The following is a 21,196-nucleotide window of genomic DNA, read 5'->3' on the forward strand; positions in this document are numbered from 1 at the left end:
TAAAACTATTCCAAGAGTTTTAACGTTACGAATTTTACCTAAATGCACAAACGTGATCATGAGATGAGTGCACAGTAACTAATTATAATTTCCTCCACGCTACCATTCGGAAAACTATGGTTATGTGTTCTATTTAATAATTAGTAGCTAAATACATTGCAATGAGTGTAATTATACCACTTTAGAACAGTCGAAACGTTATTATCACGTCTGTAAAAATGTTTTATGCGAGAAATTATAGCATACAAATAACGGGTATATTTGAAATAGGTTTAATGTATAAATAAGTGTAAATATATGTATATAAGTTTGCAATAAACAGTGTTTTTTTAATAAATAATGTAAATTTTGGACATCCAGTAACTAATTATATTACCCAATATACACTTCATACAAACATATAGGTAATTATACATATTGCTATTACTTTCACATTTATATAAGTCAAAAAGCTAAAATCACAATTTTTTTTCAAATAATGCATATAAGTATGTTCCTATTTGAACCGCTAAGCAACTTGCTTTGACCGCCAAGTAATTGTATTCCGAGAGAAAAATAATACGAAATACTCACATGTATAGAAACTATCAATGACAAAATTTGTGTAAAATCTGATTTTGAATGTGCATATAATATATCACATCATTGTACTTTACGTAATTCCCAGTTACTTTATTGCTAAACTCGTCAAACAACCACACCATAATGAAACATACAAATATTCATCACCTGCTACTTCCTTATTCCATTTATCTGGAGTCATAAGTACAAATATTATTAGTATAATTAGTATTAATAGATAAATTATTTTCTTTTTAATTATAATAGTTTCACTCCATTCTGCATACACTGCATGACTCCCTGGATACGTCAGATTAGTGTGGTCGCTGTATTTATTTAATATCAGAATTGTGTCGGCGGTGACAATCGCACAGCTTGTAAGGAAATCGTCTTGGGTACGTCACCTTGAGCCTCAGTCAGGACTGATGAAGCACATATGCAAATACCACATTTGCAATTAAGATCGCTACGCCCACCACAAGACTCATTGTTTGTTGCAAGCAAAACATCTTCATTCGTTTTGATATTAATAAAAAATATCTATATCTACCATTGTCATTTAACAATTACAATTTAATTATAAATAAATAACAATTTAATAAATGGAAAATAATATAATTATTATTTAATTATAATTAAAATATAATGGTTCATATGACTAAAAAAAAGTTGTATAATAAGGAAAATTTACTCAAAGTAGCCATGTAATCGTTTGTAGTGATAAAACATGGTTTATGTAGGATTTTATTATATAGAGCGTTATTATGGGACATTTAACATTTTCACAATTAAGTTAAACTTAAATTACTTGTGCCTTATTTATAATTGACTTTTGACTCGGAGTCAACAGTAAAAAGAACAGCAAAATAAAACAATATTCAACTTTAATTTTGTATCGGAATGAGTCAGTGGCGTTATTCGAATACGAAACGAAAAGGCATTTACTGATTATAAAAACATTCCGCTAAGGGAACTTTCATTCCACCGCTGATACTAATTGAATGAATTTTCAAAGTAAGTTGAACAACAAGCAATCTCCTGGCATTGAAAGTTGGGGCAAATTTCAGGGGAGCACCGAACGGAGCGCATCACCAAAAGAATGTAATAAGGCACAGGTGGTGCAAGTTCTTTATTGGATTTCGCACGTTCCGGCCCGACGTGTTTGATGGCCGGAACATTCTTGCCAAACTCTTTGCTAACTATTAATTCTGACTCAAACGGTTATTCCGATTTACTTGCCGTTATTGGTTAATACCCACGGAAACATATATAAATATACTATATAACCATAATACATTATTTACAGAAATAATGTATTATAATTTATTTAACTAAATAATTCCTTCGGAATGCATGTTTAGTTAATGTGAGCAAGAAAGTTGCCGGTAGGATTTTTATTACCAAATACTCTAATCATTAGAGTAAAATTTACAATAAAACAATTGCAAGTGGTTCAGTAAAATTGAATCAGTCCTATTCATAAGAGCACAGTAATCTCTATAAACATAACTTCCCAGGTACATAAAAACAATTTCCCAGATCATACAATGACAAATCTATATTACCACAATTACAACTTATTTAAATTAATACATATTTATAGTCTCGTAATAGTAAAAACTAGTATTATTATAACTAGCGTGCTGGTGATTCAAGAGTCATAGTAAATACCGTGGAAGGTCATTAGATTTCACTAGCGAGGTAAAAAATGGAATAGCGGGCCGGCTGTGTCACGAGGTCGACTCAAAATGTGGTTCTCAGCGAGCGACGATGGCTGAAAGGAAAAGTATAGGCCACGCTGAGGCAGGCGGCGGCGTGGCTGCAGACCGTGTCATTGACACATGCAAATTTGTACCACGCTTCGGTGTCAGGTCATCGAACCCTCCATTCAATGACTGTCGAAAGTTGTCCGTGAATACGCGGCGTAGGTAGCCTACAGAGAGCCCCCATGGGTGACGCGCGAGTTTAACCTTTAACCTCTTGTTACTAAAACAAATTCACATCAAAGAACAGTGAAGTATACTTTAGTGCCTCATTGTGATTTTACATTCTATAGTTGTAGTTTACAGAAAACTGCCAATAATGAAGTAGGATTGACTATTTATCCAATAGTTGATGACATCGACAGACTGATTTGACGGTTTCGGAGATCCGTATTCCATTATAGTGTTATTAGCATTCCAAATTTCGACAAGTGCTCAACACTAGATGCCATCCGCAAATACAAACCGGATGACGATATGCAAATCTCTCCAGTCGGTGCAATGGTATTTCTGCGGTTTGCTAAGTACGCTGAATAACTAGGAATCCATTGTATTTGGTGTGCATAGTAAAGTAGTATGATATACATAGATAAAGCTTAGCAATATGTCGAATAGTATTAACACATATTTTTTATATACATAGGTACATAAAAATAGCCTAACTTGAAATGTCATTTATTATTGAAGAATAGTTTGGATTATGCAGACTTATTTTGCAAATAGTATGTAATCTTAGATATCTCAGGGTAAGTTAACATTTTTAAAAGCACGGTTTCTCAGTCCCCTTTATTTATATGGTATATATATATATATATATATATATATATATATATATATATATATATATATATATATATATATATATTTATGTAACTATGATATGCTATATATTCGCTGATTGTAAGCCGACTTCAATAATTATTACTACGGCACATTTTTAGCATTCATTTCTAAGAATTTAATACTTTTTTTTAGTGTAATAATAATTCAAAGTTAAAGTTCCGTTCTTTGCTGAGTCTTACAAAAGGGTTGCCAAGGGTTTTACCTTATTTATCCTATTTTAGATCTCATCCATGCAGGATGATTTATTTAGCTAGATTGGTATTCCGCGATTAAATGTTTTCAAGGCCTAAAATAATACATGTTTTTTATTGTGTAACTAACTTTAAAAAGAAACGCCAATAACGCGTCTGGGATCTAATGTTGAAAATCCGGTATTTTAATCGTTCATCTCCTAGTTGCCAGATTTAAAAATGGCAACCCTACTTACAAACAATGTCTTATACATAATGCCCCGTTCGAATATGCAAAATTACACCTACACATATAGAATACAATGGGTTTTTTCAACATCTGTTCTGAATAATGTAAATAATTTTATTTAAAAACCATTTTACAAACAAACTTAATACGTAGAGAGTTGAGGGTACCAATAGCGGGCTAGAAAATGCTTAAAAAGTGGATTACTTTACAATACAAACATATACACATATTTGCTAGTATTGTCTATGTGCTTTTTAAGTACTTATATCAGTTGTCTAATACACTTCTAATACACCCCAAGTTCTACATAATATACAACAATCTATAGATGGCGCAGTGTAAATAAATTAAGAAACCAATATGTATTACTGTTCGTATAAAAACCTTGTTACATAAAGGACGGCATTTAAAAACTCGTCATAATTACAGTGAAAATTATCTCTGATTTCTGTTATCACTATTCCGCTGGTGGTTCATTGTTGATCTAATCTATCACAGGGATGACGTCATGCTACATGCAGCGTTTCGAGGCCAGACAAAGTGCAAACTCTATGTATACATGCTTCCTAATTTAATATTGGCGTAATATAACTTTTGCTGAATGCTGAACAATCGTTTATATACTAGAAAAATATTGTACTACATTATTAACGTCGCCAAAGGCACAGATAAGACAATATTCCAAAAGGTAATTCTTGCTAAGAGCAATAGTAAAAATTAAATTAATTAACTTCTTTAGTCCAATTTCATAACTATTTCCATTAAATAATTTAATGAGTAGATTCTAATAATATATACACTAACATAGACAAGTTTGAATCTACAACACAATACAGACGGTCTAATATACTGTGGAAACAACCACTTCAGTGTATAATTGTTTTTACGTAATTGGCAATCTGACGGTCCAACTGATAGTAAGTGGTAACCGTCGCTTATAGTACATCACGTTGTCATCGGACATACCACCCACTAAAATTTCTCGTAATTTCAGTGCCTATGCACGACAAGTATCTGCAGATTCTGCCAAACTGAAGAGGAGACGCCGCTTCACATCCTGTGTGGTTGTAGCCCACTCATGCATAAACGAAATATCTCCTTTCGAAAGTTTACACTCTTTCCCGAGGAGATAAAAACGACAAGAATATCCTTCAATTCGTTTTTATCCTACAACCAAACCACAACTTACGAAGGAGGCTGCTTGGCGGACATAGGTGGGACAGAGGTATACACATATGTATATGTTTTGTTTACAAAGTCTACTTCGTGTTTTTGATCACAGATTGAGCCCGTGCTTATGTCTACACTTTGTACTTCGTGGTAAAAGCGAGAGCCAAAGATTTGGAACTAAGTTTACAACTGTTTTATAACAAACTGATTAGGTACGAGCTCTTATTATGCAGAATGTTTTGAATTATGCAGTAATGAGGCTATCTATTATAAAAGTTTGAGTTTCAGGAAATTTTATAGTCTGGTTCGTTCAATTGAACGAAACAAATGTTTTTTTGTTTCGTTTTTTTACCTAAATTATTTCTGCCTATAAAAAATATGTAAAATACTTTAGTTTTGATAACCTCGGGATTTATTGAGAGTGAAGTGCTTAGGGTTTTGTCACTGAGTAACTTAATAGTATCGAAGTCTTATTCATACTAAAAATATTATACTATAACCCCGACACAAAAATAAGTCTGTGTCTTATTTTTGGCTTATATAATCTGGCTGAGGTATCGTAGCTCTGAACTTTTAGGCCGCTTTTGATGTATTTTGTTTGTTTGTTTAAAATCTGATGCGGTCGAATTTGTTCTAAGCTACAATTTATTATAGTAATATTTAGGAGTTATTTAAAATGTTTAAATTTATAGTGAATAATATAATAGGTACGTTAAATAAGACTTTGTATCAACAATCTCTAGAATAATATAAAACGTAGTGATTACTCAAAGGTTATGACAACAATAAATATTTATTTGTCAAATATAGCAAAGAACGGAGATACATTTGTAATCTCATGAGTTTGATGAAAGAACTGGTTGTATTAGTGAATGGAAATTTGTGGCGAGTACTACTGTATAGCAATCGAAGTCTAAGCAAACACAGAATATTTATTACGGCTACTATGACTTCTATTGTCTAGGAAAAACAAAATATACCTTGAAGCTTAAGTTAATATTTGAACAGCGATTTAAAATGCTTGTCTACAGAGTTTTATCCGAAACAAAAGTGAATAGATTTTTCACCGTTCTGTAAATTTATACCTATTTGAGTGCATTCCGGGATAATTCGGATGGATGAATGCCCTGTGTGTGCAAACTGCAGACGGGTGCGACGGGGCGCATGAGAGGCTGGTCAATGTCCGCATTCCTCGTAGTTGAAAGTAACACGGTATCCGGCTGCGAAAAATTACGCCTCGCTCAACCGGCTGACGGATTCTGCTTCTTATATATGAACGCATAACGTCGAATACCTGGTATCAGTACCACGAATTGTCGATTCAAAATAATCAGTATTAGATACAGAATTGCAACAGCGAATAGTCCGCGAATGCTGGCCAACGGTGCGACCACGATCTGCCTCACCCAGTAGATTGTCCTATTAAGATTATATACAGATACCGTCAATGTTGATGTATAGATGAAGCTTGGAACGTATTATTTATCGTACACAGGTAATTCAGGTCATTGACCTTTAGAGATGAAAAAAATATAAAACAACATGTGTGTAATTAATATGTATCGTTTTAAGAACACATTCTTTATCATTTTGATGTTATTTTGTACAATTACTATAGAATGAATGTATAAAAACGATACAGTCTGTATAATTACATTGTTACAACATTTTATTAAAAACTTCTCGTAAGAAATAATTGGGAAATGTTTTGACATAATATTAGAATAGTAACTAAATATTTTGTTAATAGAAGTGACATTTAAATTTAAAACAATGCAGGCCGAATATTGAACTGGTTTTAAGGTTTCGGCTCAATAAGCATACAATACAATGCAGTTGGGGTAGTAGACAGGAGCAGGTGGGCTATTCAATGCAATGTTTTTAGGTATATTTTTTCTTGTGTAAAAATATTTATTGTATCGTCTACAATATTATAACGAAAGATTCTAAACCTTTCTTTATCTTTTGTATATGAATCATGATTATAAATCATAATAATATATAATATTATATGGAAAAATATAATATTATTTTTCCATATAATATTATATGGAAAAATGAAGCTTTAAGTATTATAGTATTATTATAGCTAACTGCTATGTAGAGGCAGATGGTAGGTGTCTGAGAGGAAAGTTTGCAATACTTTTCCTGTTCAAATCGAAGCGACACTGTCGGGTGTAGCTGGTGTAAGCAACGTCAGCACGCCGGTAGCGCAGCGCGATTATTTTGCGCGAATTTTTTGCTCGTCTGGCGCAAATCTCGCAGGTGTCTCGCCAGCCGTATGAGACGATTCAACTTGATTTTTTTACGAATATCCTTCCACCTAACTCCAATCCGTTGTTTGTTCTTTTTTATCACGTCTCTTTATCCTACTACTTGGAAACGTGTTTCCTTGATACTCCAGGTAGAATAACAATATTAAAATAACGTTTGTCGCCTTATGGGTACATGTAATCTGGTGTAATCTATACGTATTTCATTTATATAACTTCTTTAAATAATACTAACTACTAACTTTGAGGATAGACAGGAGATTTGCAAAATGTTCAATAGAATTTCTATGAAAGGTCTCATTTACAGTTATTTAAAAAAAATTAAGATGATTATACTTTTTTGCAATAATGTATAAAATGATATATTTCATAACTTTACGTTAAAGATAACAATGGGGCATTGTTTGACTGTCAATATATTATATATATAATTAGGTTTTAAAAGTGCTTTGCTTCAGATGTGTCTTAGAAAATTTATAATAATTGTATTTGATTAATATGAACATATAGTGCGTAACAGATAAAATTAATAAATGATAATAGTAAAGGTAATTTTTTTATTAACTATTGAGAAATCTACACAATGACGATATTCCGATAAACTGACTGGTATCACAGTATCATCATAGATTATATGTGTAATAGTAGTCACAGTAGTTTCAATATAAAATAACGCTGTGCACGTAGTAAGGGTTTCTTTCAAGTGAATGGCGGTTCCCAAAGCGGGCGAGGTGGGCCCAGGCCGGGCGGGCCTCTCTAGTGGTATTACGTTCCGTTATCTTGCGGTCATCAGTCTCGGAACAGGTTGCGGGCCCCGGGCGATACACCGGAACTGTCGCTGTATACGGCGCACGCGCCGGCTACACGTCCGTGTATCACCTCACGTCATACCACTTCACGTGCATCACACAATAAGTAGGTAGTCCGTCACGGTAGACCTCATAAAAAAATCTATACTGCACTGCAAACATATGTGTGATAATTTACCGAGCATTTTGTACTTATTTAATACTTTTTTTTATTAATTGTCTTAAAGTAGAAGGACAGTCTCAATTTATCTCTATTTTTTATTCTTTAAAAATGTTATTAATTTGTCTTCATATTTTTTATACTGATTGATGTTTTGGTTTTATGAATCGAGGTTTTCACCTTTTATGTTAAGGATAAAATGTAACATTATATTGTGCCATTAATAAACAATAAAAAAAAATACATGTATAAAACCGATAAAAGTATTATGCACAATAATATTTTTATCGGTAATTAATTTTATAAGTGATCCGTTTTCTTGCTGAAAAGAAATGTTTCTATTATTATTTTAATAGTAGTTAAAATTATTCAATTGTTTGGAAATTTGTCATATAAAATAAGACATTGTAAGACTTCGCTATGAAAGCTTTTAAATTGGAGTTCAAAGTCTTAATTGAGAATGGATATATATACTTTCATTTCTACAATTGCTTCAATAGAGTTACAATGGTGTGATAGTAGAGTACATTGATAATAATTATATTTTAATAATATAAGTTTTAGCACAATATGTTTAACCGTGATTAAGAAAAAAAATTGACGCGTAATAAAAATAACAGATCATTCTGTTCTACACGTCAAATTCATCAAAACGTTGTATATTTGAAATATTGAACCCTAAAAAACAATTACAAAGATAACCACAATAATGAATGTAGATATTTTTCGTTCACCCATCAACAAGGTTCATACGATACTGAAGCAAGTAACAAATATGGATTGATATCTACCAACTCCAACCTCGTACCATATTCAGTAACGTTAGTGAATACCTTATGTTTGCATTAGCACTTTACACACGTCTGATGAAACTTAAGAATTTTATTAACATCTGTTTAACGGATTTTGACGAATCAAAATGGTATCAATTGAGAACCACAACCTCAATTTCTAACTAAGAATTTCAATCCCTTGAAATAAGTGTGCTTGTTATCATTTACAAGTACAAGCCTCCTCGTTTCCTAATTATTCAGGACATTGTGTCAGAATATTCAAATTTTACTTTAATTTAAATTTTAACAAGTTGGGTTACAATTTCATTAAAATACATGTATCTGGGACGTCCCCAAATTATCACACAAAATGTACGCAGAAATAAAACCTACGTTTTACACAGTGATAGTATTCATGAGGCTAATCAACTTTCCGTAAAGAGCGTTGACGAAATTTAAAAGTATATTTCGTACTAAATCGATCCGCCGACGACGAAGTTCATATCACAGATTCCAAAAAAATCCCAGGAACTCCTTGATTTTCTATCCATTCCTAACTAAGCGAAGTTCATACCAATATCCTGCAATACATATACATATATATCCTGCAATCATCGAAAACAAGGCAGTGTGTAAAAATGACAGCACTATGAACATCAAAATTATAACTATACTTCTTGGGGAAAATTGCTGCGTTATACATAGAGTGGTATTTATGGGTTTCAGCTTGGTAAATCCACTATGACTAACCGTATACATACATCTATAGATTCTTACTAAAAGTATATTCTTTTCTGACGTATTGAGTATAAATAACTCTTATATATGATATTTCTATAGTTAGTAGGATACGGTGAATTTGTTACTTTTTTTTTTATTATTTGTTAGAATTTTCAAGGTTTTTCAAGGTTTTATTGAATCTAAATCATATATCGACACGGATAGTAATTTGTTTTAGCATTCAAACATATACCCCAACAAAACACTATTAGCACGTGTACACGTAGCTACATCGTAAAAATAATGACGCTATGACAGTAGTATTACAAAGTCGTCCACCATAGACAAGATATGTGACAATAGATAAATCGGACAATTCAATCAGGGGCTATCAAATTGTTGTATTGTACGCCCGTATGTGCGTGCGCCGGCTGCGGGCGTTCATCGGGGGAGTACACGAAAGGCTATAAATAATTTATGTGAAAGATAACTGTGCTGGTAATGTGTGCGCTTGGGCATGCGTTCTAGCGCCAAATGGTAGGGAGCTGATGAAAAATCAATAAGCACCAATGAATATTCAATATTGATTTAATTGCTCATAATATAACAACCTTTTTTTACCATTGAAATGGAAATAAAGGCACGACCCATCTGGTGGTATGTGCTAGAACCAAACTTACATAATACTCTGTCTGTGAATTCTGTGATATTAATTTAATATATTTGTAAACACATCTTATTTTTTATAACATCTACCTTAATCCGGCAAATACATTTACCTTAAGAGCTGTGATGATTATATGAAAGAGGAGGGTTCCCTAACTGCAATCCATTTTAGTATTTGTGAGAACTCGAAGGACGGGTATTCAGGTGTTCGCAGTAAGCGTACATACTATGTACGCAGTCATTATATTTCAAGGAATGAATAGATGTAACAGTAAATGTTTTATCATAGATTAATTTTAAAGCTATTTATACTTATAAATCGTCTGTCAACTACTAACCCTAGAAGCAGCTGCAGCTGAAACGTTGCAACGCAGTCATCCCAAGAAAATGTTATTGGAAATTTAAACATAACGACACCGCGCATTTTACGCCGCTTGCAATAGCTAGTTCATACTATTATAACTGCGAAAATATATAAGTCAGTCCGTCTTGCTGTTTTTTTAACTTTGAACGGACCGTAATGACGATTTATGTAAGTGAAATAGATTGTTTATGGACGGAAATAGGATACTTTTTACCCGAATTCATTGATTCATTCATGTACTCAAGTTCATTATTATATTGTAAGATCCATAACCATTATTTATAAATAAATAGAAAATTATGAACTATACGAATTAGATTAAGAAAGTTTATAACTTGCATTAACAAAGAATAAACGTACGTAAGTAAGAATGGAATTTCTTACTTCTTGCATACTGTTTCAAATTCCAACCCCTAATGTACATTTATATAGAGCAGCGAACATTGCGGATTCACCGTGACACTGCCGTAATAGCGCGACTCATTCTATTTTTTTACTTTACAAATGTTCCTCCTCTTTTGATTTCCAGTTCGGAGTCTCTAACAAATTGATTTCATTAATTCAAAGCTGTTTTTTCGAGATCGTACTTACTTTAAAATAATGACTTGTTTTTTAGAATTCGTCATGTTGTAGATGTTATTGAAATTAAACCTTCCACCATCGGAACATGATGTCTCACAACTGTGGTAGGTATGCCTGGGTGGGCCTACGAACAATTACAAAATGATTGTATTTTACGTTAAATCAAATTATACGGAATGAGTCATTTTAATGAAAAATAGTAAGTAGTTTTGAAAACAATCCTGTAGAAACATCGTGCAAAAATAAATATATTCGACCCCTTACATGTATTGTATTTAACTTAGTATTATTGATAATAATGATATTCAATTTTATTTTCATGTATTGTCAATTATCATCAATAAAACATAATTAATAAATACACGAAAATAAAATCAAAGTATATTTTGGATTTCATTTTCACCTACAAAACGTTTAAAAATGATACGTTGTGTACATTTGCAACAAGATACGATGATAACTGAGTGACAGCGTCAGATAACAATACTAACGCCATAATTAGCGGCAGTTGCGGTGGTCCAAGTTCTTAGAAATATGTATTCTTAATATCTCTGATCTAATTTCAATTTGATTACCTTTTTAGATTACTACATTCGTCTCTATAGAGATCGAATGATTGTTCGTTAATTTCAGAATAAAGATAAGAACAATGATCGGTATACCTGATTTGGTTTAATCTATTACCACAGAGATAAAAGATATAAGCGGATGTATCACGGCTTATAATAATAATGCAAGACTTCTTCTGGTGGTACTAGGGTGGTAAAAAATAATCCGTCCATATTAGTGACAGTAACTAAAGCCTTTGAGCCTTTTACAGATCGACAGATATCATACTATAATATTAGTAATTAAAATCTACATCCATTTTAATTGCTAACATGAACATTTATGCTCTTTTGCGGATTTTAAATAATGTTTATTCTACGAGGTATTTTACTCAAAATTATTGGCGATCTGGCATTTCCATAATATAATTTGCATAGAAGCTTGCGATATTATGTTATAAAAAAGTCAAGTTTTTTTTTGCATTCAGCATTAGTAATATTACTCAGTAAAAATATAGAAAGTGTATATGTATATTTTCGTATGGAAATGTTTTCACATTAAAAGAAAATATACTGTTATATGATATTCATTTCAAGTTGTAAACTTTAAGTTAAATTTCTATAATATTCTAATACGTGTAATTTGAGCGCTGCCGCTGTCATTTTACAAAGGCGGTCCCATAGCGGCATACCGTTCATAGCGGTGCTATATACTAAATGGTTGAAACAAGTTTCCCGGCGCGGATACCTATGTAAACAGTGAACAATTTCCCTAATTAAGTACTCAGTACGTGTAACGACGCCCGAAGATCGACTGTTTGTGATGCAACTCACGCGCTCCTAATGAGCGAGCTTTCGATTCTATCCCCACCCTAGTTACTCATCGTACTGTTTAATTGTATTTCAAATTCATCTACCTGACATATTGTGTATGTTGAATATATCACTTTAATTCCTTTATTCGCAGGAAGTTCTATATAGAGCAATATTACTCTTAAATATACATAAGTACTTAAGAGTAATATCATACTATATATATAACATTGTACAAACATGTATCATGATTTCTATGTATGTATATACAAAATAGATACACAGAAAAAAAAAAACCCCCTTTTCTTTATAATATTAATTAGTAAATACTAATTATAGTAATATATTGTAATATCGGTGTTTTATAGGACGATGAAATGATGCTTCTGTCTAGCCTAACGGTAGATACAGGTGGTGCCCGCTAGTCGAATATGATAGATTGAGAAGGATGTCAGATCTGTAGCCCACGGTAGCGAATTCACCAGGAAGTGGCAGGATGGTTTGTACCGTTGGTCCCCCACGTAGAGGGCAAATCGACATAGCAATAAAGTGTCCTCATTATTATCAATTCCCTTTTCCTCTAGAATTTTAATGCGTGGAAATAGCGGTATACACTGAGTGGAACTATCGGAGGATGATAGGACTATCATGTAGTCAGGTCAGTTATTCTACCGGAACATTCGCCAGGAGTTAATTACTATGATTTCCTGGAGTGACTGAAGGGAACTCAATCTCAATCTAGCCCCATTGCTAGTATTGTACCATACTAGCTACATGGCCCACTACTAGTCACCATTGTTAATTATTACTACCACCGTAGCTTGTTATAATAAATGTAGGTACGGGGGAAGAAGGGAAATATTAGTAATGTACCATGTCTGGTTGACCTACATGCGGTTCCCCCTGGAAATCATCGTGATAAATTCCTGTTGAATTTACCACGATGGGCTAACTGATCTGACCTCATGCTCACCCTATCATCCTCCACTAGCGCCCCGCCAGCGTAGACCGGTAGCGCAGGCGGGAGAATTATATCATTATATTCATTCAATATACTTATTATTTATATTGTTTTGGTACATATACTTGTATACGTAGTTCTTACTATCTTCAACAAAATTAATTTCGTAATTACATCTTTAACTCTTTTATGACCAAACAGGGCTGTATAATAACTAGCGTAATTATTGCATTTACAATTAAAGCGATGTCCCAACTGTAGTTGTAACTTGTGAGTGAATACGTCACGAATAGCTCAGCGAATAACAGGGAAATGTGTATGTAAAGAAAACTGGCGGATACAGGTTATTATAATACAACTGGTATACAGTCACTTCTAATTAGGTTATCACCGTTATGTGGAATGTGTTAACTCTATGCACCATACAAAATGTTCTTACCATACCTAACATGTTGCTTTTACCAAACTTTATAAAAGGAGGCCACCAATTCGTATTTTTATAGATGTACTTACTTCTTTCTACGGTTACGGAAACGAGCAAAGCCTACGATAGGGATATACTAATGTACCTACCAGTGATATTGTGATTCGCGCGTAGGGTTGCCAGCTATATTTAAAGGCAAAAATAGTTTTTTTTTGTTTTAGAAGTTATAAATGTTTTAGAGAAATTCATAAAAAAATAACGTTTTAATATGTATATTACTTTCCATGAATACTTATTTTTATTATTTGGCATGATAAATGACAACTGTGACCTGTTTATCTCGTCAAAGTCGTTAATTTTGTATGTTACGTCTTACAGTATATAAAAACTTAACAATTGAATTAGCAGAAATAGTGTAGTTATATGTTACAATTATATATTATACAGTACATGCATGCGAACACCATTTCTGCTCTTGTAATAATAACAATTTATCGGTAGATCACCTGTTGGTTTTAAGGCTTTATGCATCCCCGGGACAGAAGAGTCTCACTTACGACTTTGGAGATGTACCGGTTACTTTACTTCACCTACTGATGGTTGCGGCACGCAGCCCGACTTTGTAGTATGCATTTGTTATCATAGGTCAATCAATTTACCTATGAAAACAAATGCATACTGCAAAGTCGTATATCTCCCATAACCATCTCCCATTAACAGTATAAAATAGGTAGCCGATAAAAATATTAAAAAAGTATTTGTGTATTTAAGTATACCACTTGGTAGCATAAAGTGGTCTATAAGAATATAATTGTTGTAGTAGATGAAATGTATAATATTAATGTAATTATTAGATAAAATTATGTAGAGCAATAATGAGTTTGTAATGCAACATTAAAGTGCAATGTTTTGTTGCAGACTTGCGGCGAGCCGTAGGCGCAGGCGGGCGGGCGGGCGCGTGCGCGGCCCTGGGACAAGGTCAATGGCACGCGCCTCTCCCGCTCGCACACCGGAATTCCATATTTAAATCTCGTCCGCAGAAAAATGGCGGTCGGCTTCATTCCGCGCCCGCGCCGTCTATACTGAGAATTAATAAAACATGCCTTCCGTTTTTTCTCAACGTTTTTTCCGAGTATCGTTAACAAGTTACTAACAGTGCGGGCGAGTTTGCAGTTATGTGGCGGGTGTTCAATACCATATATGCATGAAAATTAATCGTAACATTTTATACCGAGACATACCTCTGAAATCGGGCCTACTTTTGCGTCCTAGTTTTCGTGATAACGGCAGTTGTAAAAAGTTAAAAATAATAATTACTTTTATGATGCAGGTATTTATGTGCGTTAATTAAGTCGATAAGAGGTAGTTCGTAGAGTTGAATAAGTAAGCTATTAATAAATGTCAGCTCGTAGCAGCAGTACATTAGGTGGTTTTGGTACATTTAAAGTTCGTAGCGCTTCGTGGGTACCGGAGTGGCGCGCAGCGGGCGGACACAATTAACTGGCTACAACAAAGTGCAAGTCATCGGCAATCGGAGCACGGCTTGGATTTCAGCACAAAGCGTAGGGGAAGGAACGCGACTCTAGTAACTAATGGTACTAACAATAGTCGGGTTATTAGTTCCGAGTAAAAGGTAAAAAGAAAGTAATCATGTTTTTCAGTTCTTAATCAGTGTTTTTATTACTTAAATAAACAGTTTTTTCGGTATCTAAATAGTAATTTTGCTGGCATTCACAAATTGCTGGTAAACTATATATATCATAGCCTGAAATCAATATTTTTGAACTATGAGTTATATATAGGTACTTATTCAAAATAACTATTATATTTTTATTACTATATTGCCCATAGAATTAATATACAATACTAAATCTATCATTTTGTCTGGCGTATAAGTTAAGTTATAAATAAATTTCAATCAAAGCAAAAAGTCACACTTAAAAAAAGTTTCAAACCAAACTAAACGGAATGTAAATAACTTGAAACCAGAATAGAGGTATACCGCGGTTGACGAGGGTGCTTGCAAAAAGTTGTAAACAAGCCAGTCACAATCAAATTGAACACACGAGTAATGCAGCTAAATTAATTAATGTCCCTTTTGGAGGCGTGCACGTAGCAAATTTAAAAGCGTCAATCCTTGGAGGGAGGACTGCAAGTCACCGGCGCGGCGCGTCGCGTGTCGCGCCGGTGCGCGCTCGGCGGCGCACTACGGATTTGCAGCGCAATAAATTTCAAACGAGAAACACCAACACTACATTATCTGTTAACATCGTAAATGAACTCTCGGTTGTGCCGAGAGAATAACTCAAATAACATAAAGAAATTACTTTCTGTAACATAAGAAAATATAAAAAATGTATTTCTATAAATTCCTAAGGGTTTCCTACTTAAAGTTAACTATTTTTGTTATTTTTCTAATAATATAATAATTAACTTATATCATTCAATCAATTTTAGTCCAAAATGGTGGTCAGTCTAAAAATAGGATGCAAATATCAGGCTTAAAATATTTTCTTTTGTTATAGAGACTACAGAGAAATACCTAAATCTAATCAATAATGTATTGTTTAGTGAAAGCATGGATGGTTTCTTTGAAACTGGACGGTAGGGAAAAAAAATAAAATTAGAATGTAAAAATTTGACGTTCATAAGCGGCTAAAATGTCCTACATGAATAAATGATTTTTGAATTTGAATTTGAAAGATGAACTAAACTGTTCATTGGGGCATTTCTGGGAAATGTATAATAACAGTGTACGTAATGAGTGTGCGAGAATGCAGTTTGGATTTACTGTATTATATACTATAAACAAAAGTACCAGTGGAAGCTGTTAAAGTTTTTTAAGATCAGTAGTTTAAGATTTTTCGTAAATATATCTATAGGATATCCGTAACTTAAAATATTTACCAATCTGCTAGGAAACTATGTATTTATTGAACAATTGTTATAATAAATTTATAAGATCATAAACTTCGTTCAAGTATCAAATTTTAAATATATATTTTGGAAAATGGCTTTCAAAATTAAATCAATTTTCATAAGCAAAATTCATACATTTACAGTAAATATACGTCATGAAGAAAACAGTTAATGAAATCACATTCTAATATAATCCATTTTAATTTTCGAACATCTAGCAAATTCAACAGTATCATACTCGTAACTTCCAACATATGTATGTGTAATGCAAACAAACTTAAAACATTATACAGTTCCTAAAGTACCAACTCCAACGTTAGCATATGAAAATTGTAACTTATTTATCAGGCGATCGTAGACTCGTAATTTTATTACCCAGTTTATCCGCCTGTGTATGAAACACGGCTGATGGCATAGCGTTAAATATCCGATTAAGCATTTCACTCACAATCTCATTAACATTCTAGAAAATTTCATTCTAAAAACTTCCAGGACATTCGTTGTACGATACGTTCCGTCATCGCGATCGTAAAATAGAATTATAGAACGTTTTTGTTATATGGACGAAGAAGTGGGTGAGGAAGTATTTATTGTATTTGAAAATTAAAAGGAAGATAGCGAGTCCCTGGGGTGGGGGCGGTGAAGCGCAATCAGAGCTCGCCGGTGGATGGCAACCTTAAATACCAGACTTAATTGAACTGCTTCCGGAGTGCGCTGAGCGAGCTACATAAATATACTTTACGCAAGTATTCGCCACTAAGGAATTCCTTTAACACCACCGCTCTAAACATCTACCTATTACTTGTAACAACAAAACTAATGGCCTTGGCAAATCAAGTCGAGGTAAGTTCACCCTACGTATAAAGTATTATATTCATATTATATTACAAATATTACATACCAAATTGCCCTTAGTTTGATAATTGATATTTGAAAAATGTCCTCTACTATAAGTACAGTAAAATATATTTACCAGTCATAGACACAAATAATTTTGACAGAGGTTATTAAAATCTAAAATAGTTCTTATTTCTTGACAAGAATATATTAATTTTTAACATGTATATTTGTGAGAAGAACTAAACAAAAAGTAATAAATTATAATTTAATATAATAATATATATAGACGTAAATAAACCTTGCATCGTACCTTCAGTACCATAAAAAGTGTGTCCATGTACACAAGTCAGTAATTTTCTAAATTGAATCGGTTCCATAAATTCGTTATAGGCTTATATTTCCTAATATATAAGAAGCGACAATTTACTGGGTGAATCTTTCATTATTAAGAATTGGAATCAGAAAAATATAATACAGACGCCACACAAACAAAAATATATTTTCATGTTTTTCGGGTTAAGTAGAGTTAGAGAGGTACGCTGCGGAAGCTAAAACGATGCTGTAATTCTCAATGTGATTTGATGAAATATACTTGTACCAAGTTGGTTCCCTAGTTGCTTAATGTGTGCAGTAAATTAATAGCATACGATCCATTACGATCGCCCACACAGTCAAGAGTAGAACGTCAGCGACGCAGGAACAGTACTGATGTCAATATTAATAACAACTGTTAAATGCTTGAGTTATTCCGAAATAAGAAAAGTGTTTGATGCTATATTGTGATAGAATTCCTATTTTTCTTGTTAGGAATGTCGGGAAAAGCCCCGACATGTGGAATTAAATCTGATATTTCAGCGAGTACTTGTAAAAAACAGGTTTAGTAGGTTTTGGAAGAAATATTTAGTATTGCAGAGTTAAATACTATATTAAAAGATTTAGAACACTTTGTTCAGATTTGTTCATAACACATTTGGAAACAATTTTCAGAAGAAAGACAATTCACAAGAAAATTTGAATAAAGATAAAACTCAACCAATTGTCGTACATTGGAGTTGGGAGATTTTCGCGGAAGCTCAAAATAATATTATGAAGCATCGAGCTGCCAGCGGCCGACTAGTGAACTCAGGAAATGAGGCTCTCTGCCTCGTCGGGAAATTGTTCTTGTTCCTCCCAATAACACTGACTATTATCTTCCTACTATAAAGTGAGTAGACTATAATACGGTATAATTCTAAATGTACACTAAACTACAATGTGTTGAAAATATTTTTTTAATGTTTACAATAGGATTCTCAACTTGGATTAAATTTCGGTTATTTCCCAACTTATTTTAATTTCCTAAAACTGTATTATGTTTTGGGAAATTTGCAAATGTTTTGCAAAATTAATTTAATTACGTATAATTACTTTAATATTTTCCATGCAATTTAATTATCTTGTTATCATTTTTGCAATAACGCAGATTCGATAATTATTAGATTCATATTTTAATTATGATAACCATTTTCAAAATAATTTTATTGTTACTTAATATTGCAAATATTGTATTAATATACATATACATTATGTTTGTAAAATATAACTGTAATGAATGTGGGTGTAACTTATATATATCTTAATCATAAAATTTTAATGAGTACTACTTCTAGTAGTAGTATTTGATATTGTTATTTCTTTTACTAATATTAGTTCCTAAACGCTACCTAGGCTATAGAAAACAATAATATAACATAGTTATATATAATAGTATGAAAATAATATTTTAAATGATTCAATGTTGAATATTGTATGACGCAATCTTGCGGTTTATTTGGAACATAACTTTAGGATTCTTATTCATTAGCCAACTTAAAATAGTACCTATAAAATTAAAGATATTAAATTATACATTAACGTTCAATCTATATGAATATTAAAACTGTTTATATTTCTATGTATATTAAATACAAATATTTCGTATACATAGAAATATAAACAGTTTGAATATTCATCACATAGAATAATGTTTTGATATTCACTACGAATTATATCTTTATTTGAGTCATGGGGATAGTAAAGGGTCAAATAATTTGAACTAATGTTGTAAGGACGGTGTTACATATGAATGTGGATGGTTATAAGGGTAGAGGAAGACCGAAAAAGAGATGGATGGACTGTGTGAAAGATGATATGGTGAGAAAGCGAGTAAATAACGAGATGAGTGCGAACAGAGATGAATGGAAGAGAAAAACATATTACGCCGACCCCAAATAAATGGGATAAGGAAGAAGCAGATGATGATGTTGTTCTTAAGCAATATTTATAAAATGGAGAATAAATCTTTACAACAACTGACCTTGTACGTACTGCATTTTTGTAAATATATGTACATATTATATATATATATATATATATATATATAGTGAACTCTATATCTCACAAAGATGACAATAAGTGTGATATTATATTTGTCAAAATGGTATATCTCTATTATATGTAATTGGCTCATTTGTCTGAAGTTATTTCGTACTTTCGTTGTTCCTTAATAATAGTGATTTTGCTCTGGCAACACTTCACATGCCATATATTAAAAATCAATTTAGAATTTATCGATCAATTTAGGCTCGCCGTGATGGCAGCTATTTATAGGTCCATTAATAAACAGAAGGGAAGCGATGAGACGACATGGAGCGGCCATACAAAGAACCAATTGACCGATGCGCAGACATCCAATAGCAAGCGATCCCACATCTCTTACATATCACACCATACGTACATCCATTGTGCTACTGATAAAGACGATTAGTTGTACTTATTGAATGAACAACAGGATCGGACAACGGACATTTCTATTATTATAAAAAAAATATCCTAACCTACTAATATAAATATAATAAATATGCCATCATGACTATTATAATAGATACTGAGATGGAATAGTCAGAATATTGTCAGCTATCATGATAAATTCACATACGTACTAACTTGAGAAAAAGGGCACTATTTATCGTGTGTTATTTTTAACCGTTTAATTAAAAATATCGTCAAGTATTGAAAGTGAAGATATTTAAGTCGATAGAGATTAAAGGTTGGGAGTCAATGTTCAAGATGTAATCAATAAATTCTAACCAAATACATAAAAATGTAATAATATCCATAAGGATTTCCTCAATAACCTTATAATTTACTGGTAGGCGTAAAAAAAAGTAATATTATTATGTCCTGTATCACACAGGAGAAACGGAGGTTAGATTCTCATTTTAAGAGATTTGAAGTTAGACACCTTAGCAATCGTTAGTTATTTTCTTCACTCGGTAAACAATGTGACAAATAATATGGAATCATATAATAAATCATATAATACAAATATATATGACAAGGAACATCATAACAGAAAAAATAAAATGGGATAAAGATATTATTTTACGGAAATGTACGAAATATGATGATACACATTATTTCGGTACATATCGTAAATACTGATATCATAGTTTACTGGGGGGCGGATGTCATCTATCATATAACATTGTAGCTAACCCAGGTTTGTCCAAACTAAATCCCATCAGATAATAGTGGCGCGTAGGACGGATAGCGATTTCGTCGAACAA

The 21,196-nt window shown here is 32.7% G+C and overlaps 2 protein-coding genes across 8 annotated transcripts in view; one reads left to right on the forward strand and one right to left on the reverse strand.

Annotated features, from left to right (window-relative positions):
* The window catches only part of LOC131843768 (ribosome biogenesis protein WDR12 homolog), a 258,938-nt gene that overhangs the window by 56,147 nt on the left and 181,595 nt on the right, over positions 1-21,196 (forward strand). The window lies entirely within an intron of this gene.
* Positions 1-21,196, reverse strand: part of LOC131843764 (protein alan shepard) — a 146,074-nt gene that overhangs the window by 46,861 nt on the left and 78,017 nt on the right. The window lies entirely within an intron of this gene.

Source organism: Achroia grisella, unplaced genomic scaffold (genome assembly GCF_030625045.1).
Source record: "Achroia grisella isolate CSIRO2021 unplaced genomic scaffold, CSIRO_AGI_Agris_v1 utg3297, whole genome shotgun sequence".
Lineage (NCBI taxonomy): Eukaryota > Metazoa > Arthropoda > Insecta > Lepidoptera > Pyralidae > Achroia > Achroia grisella.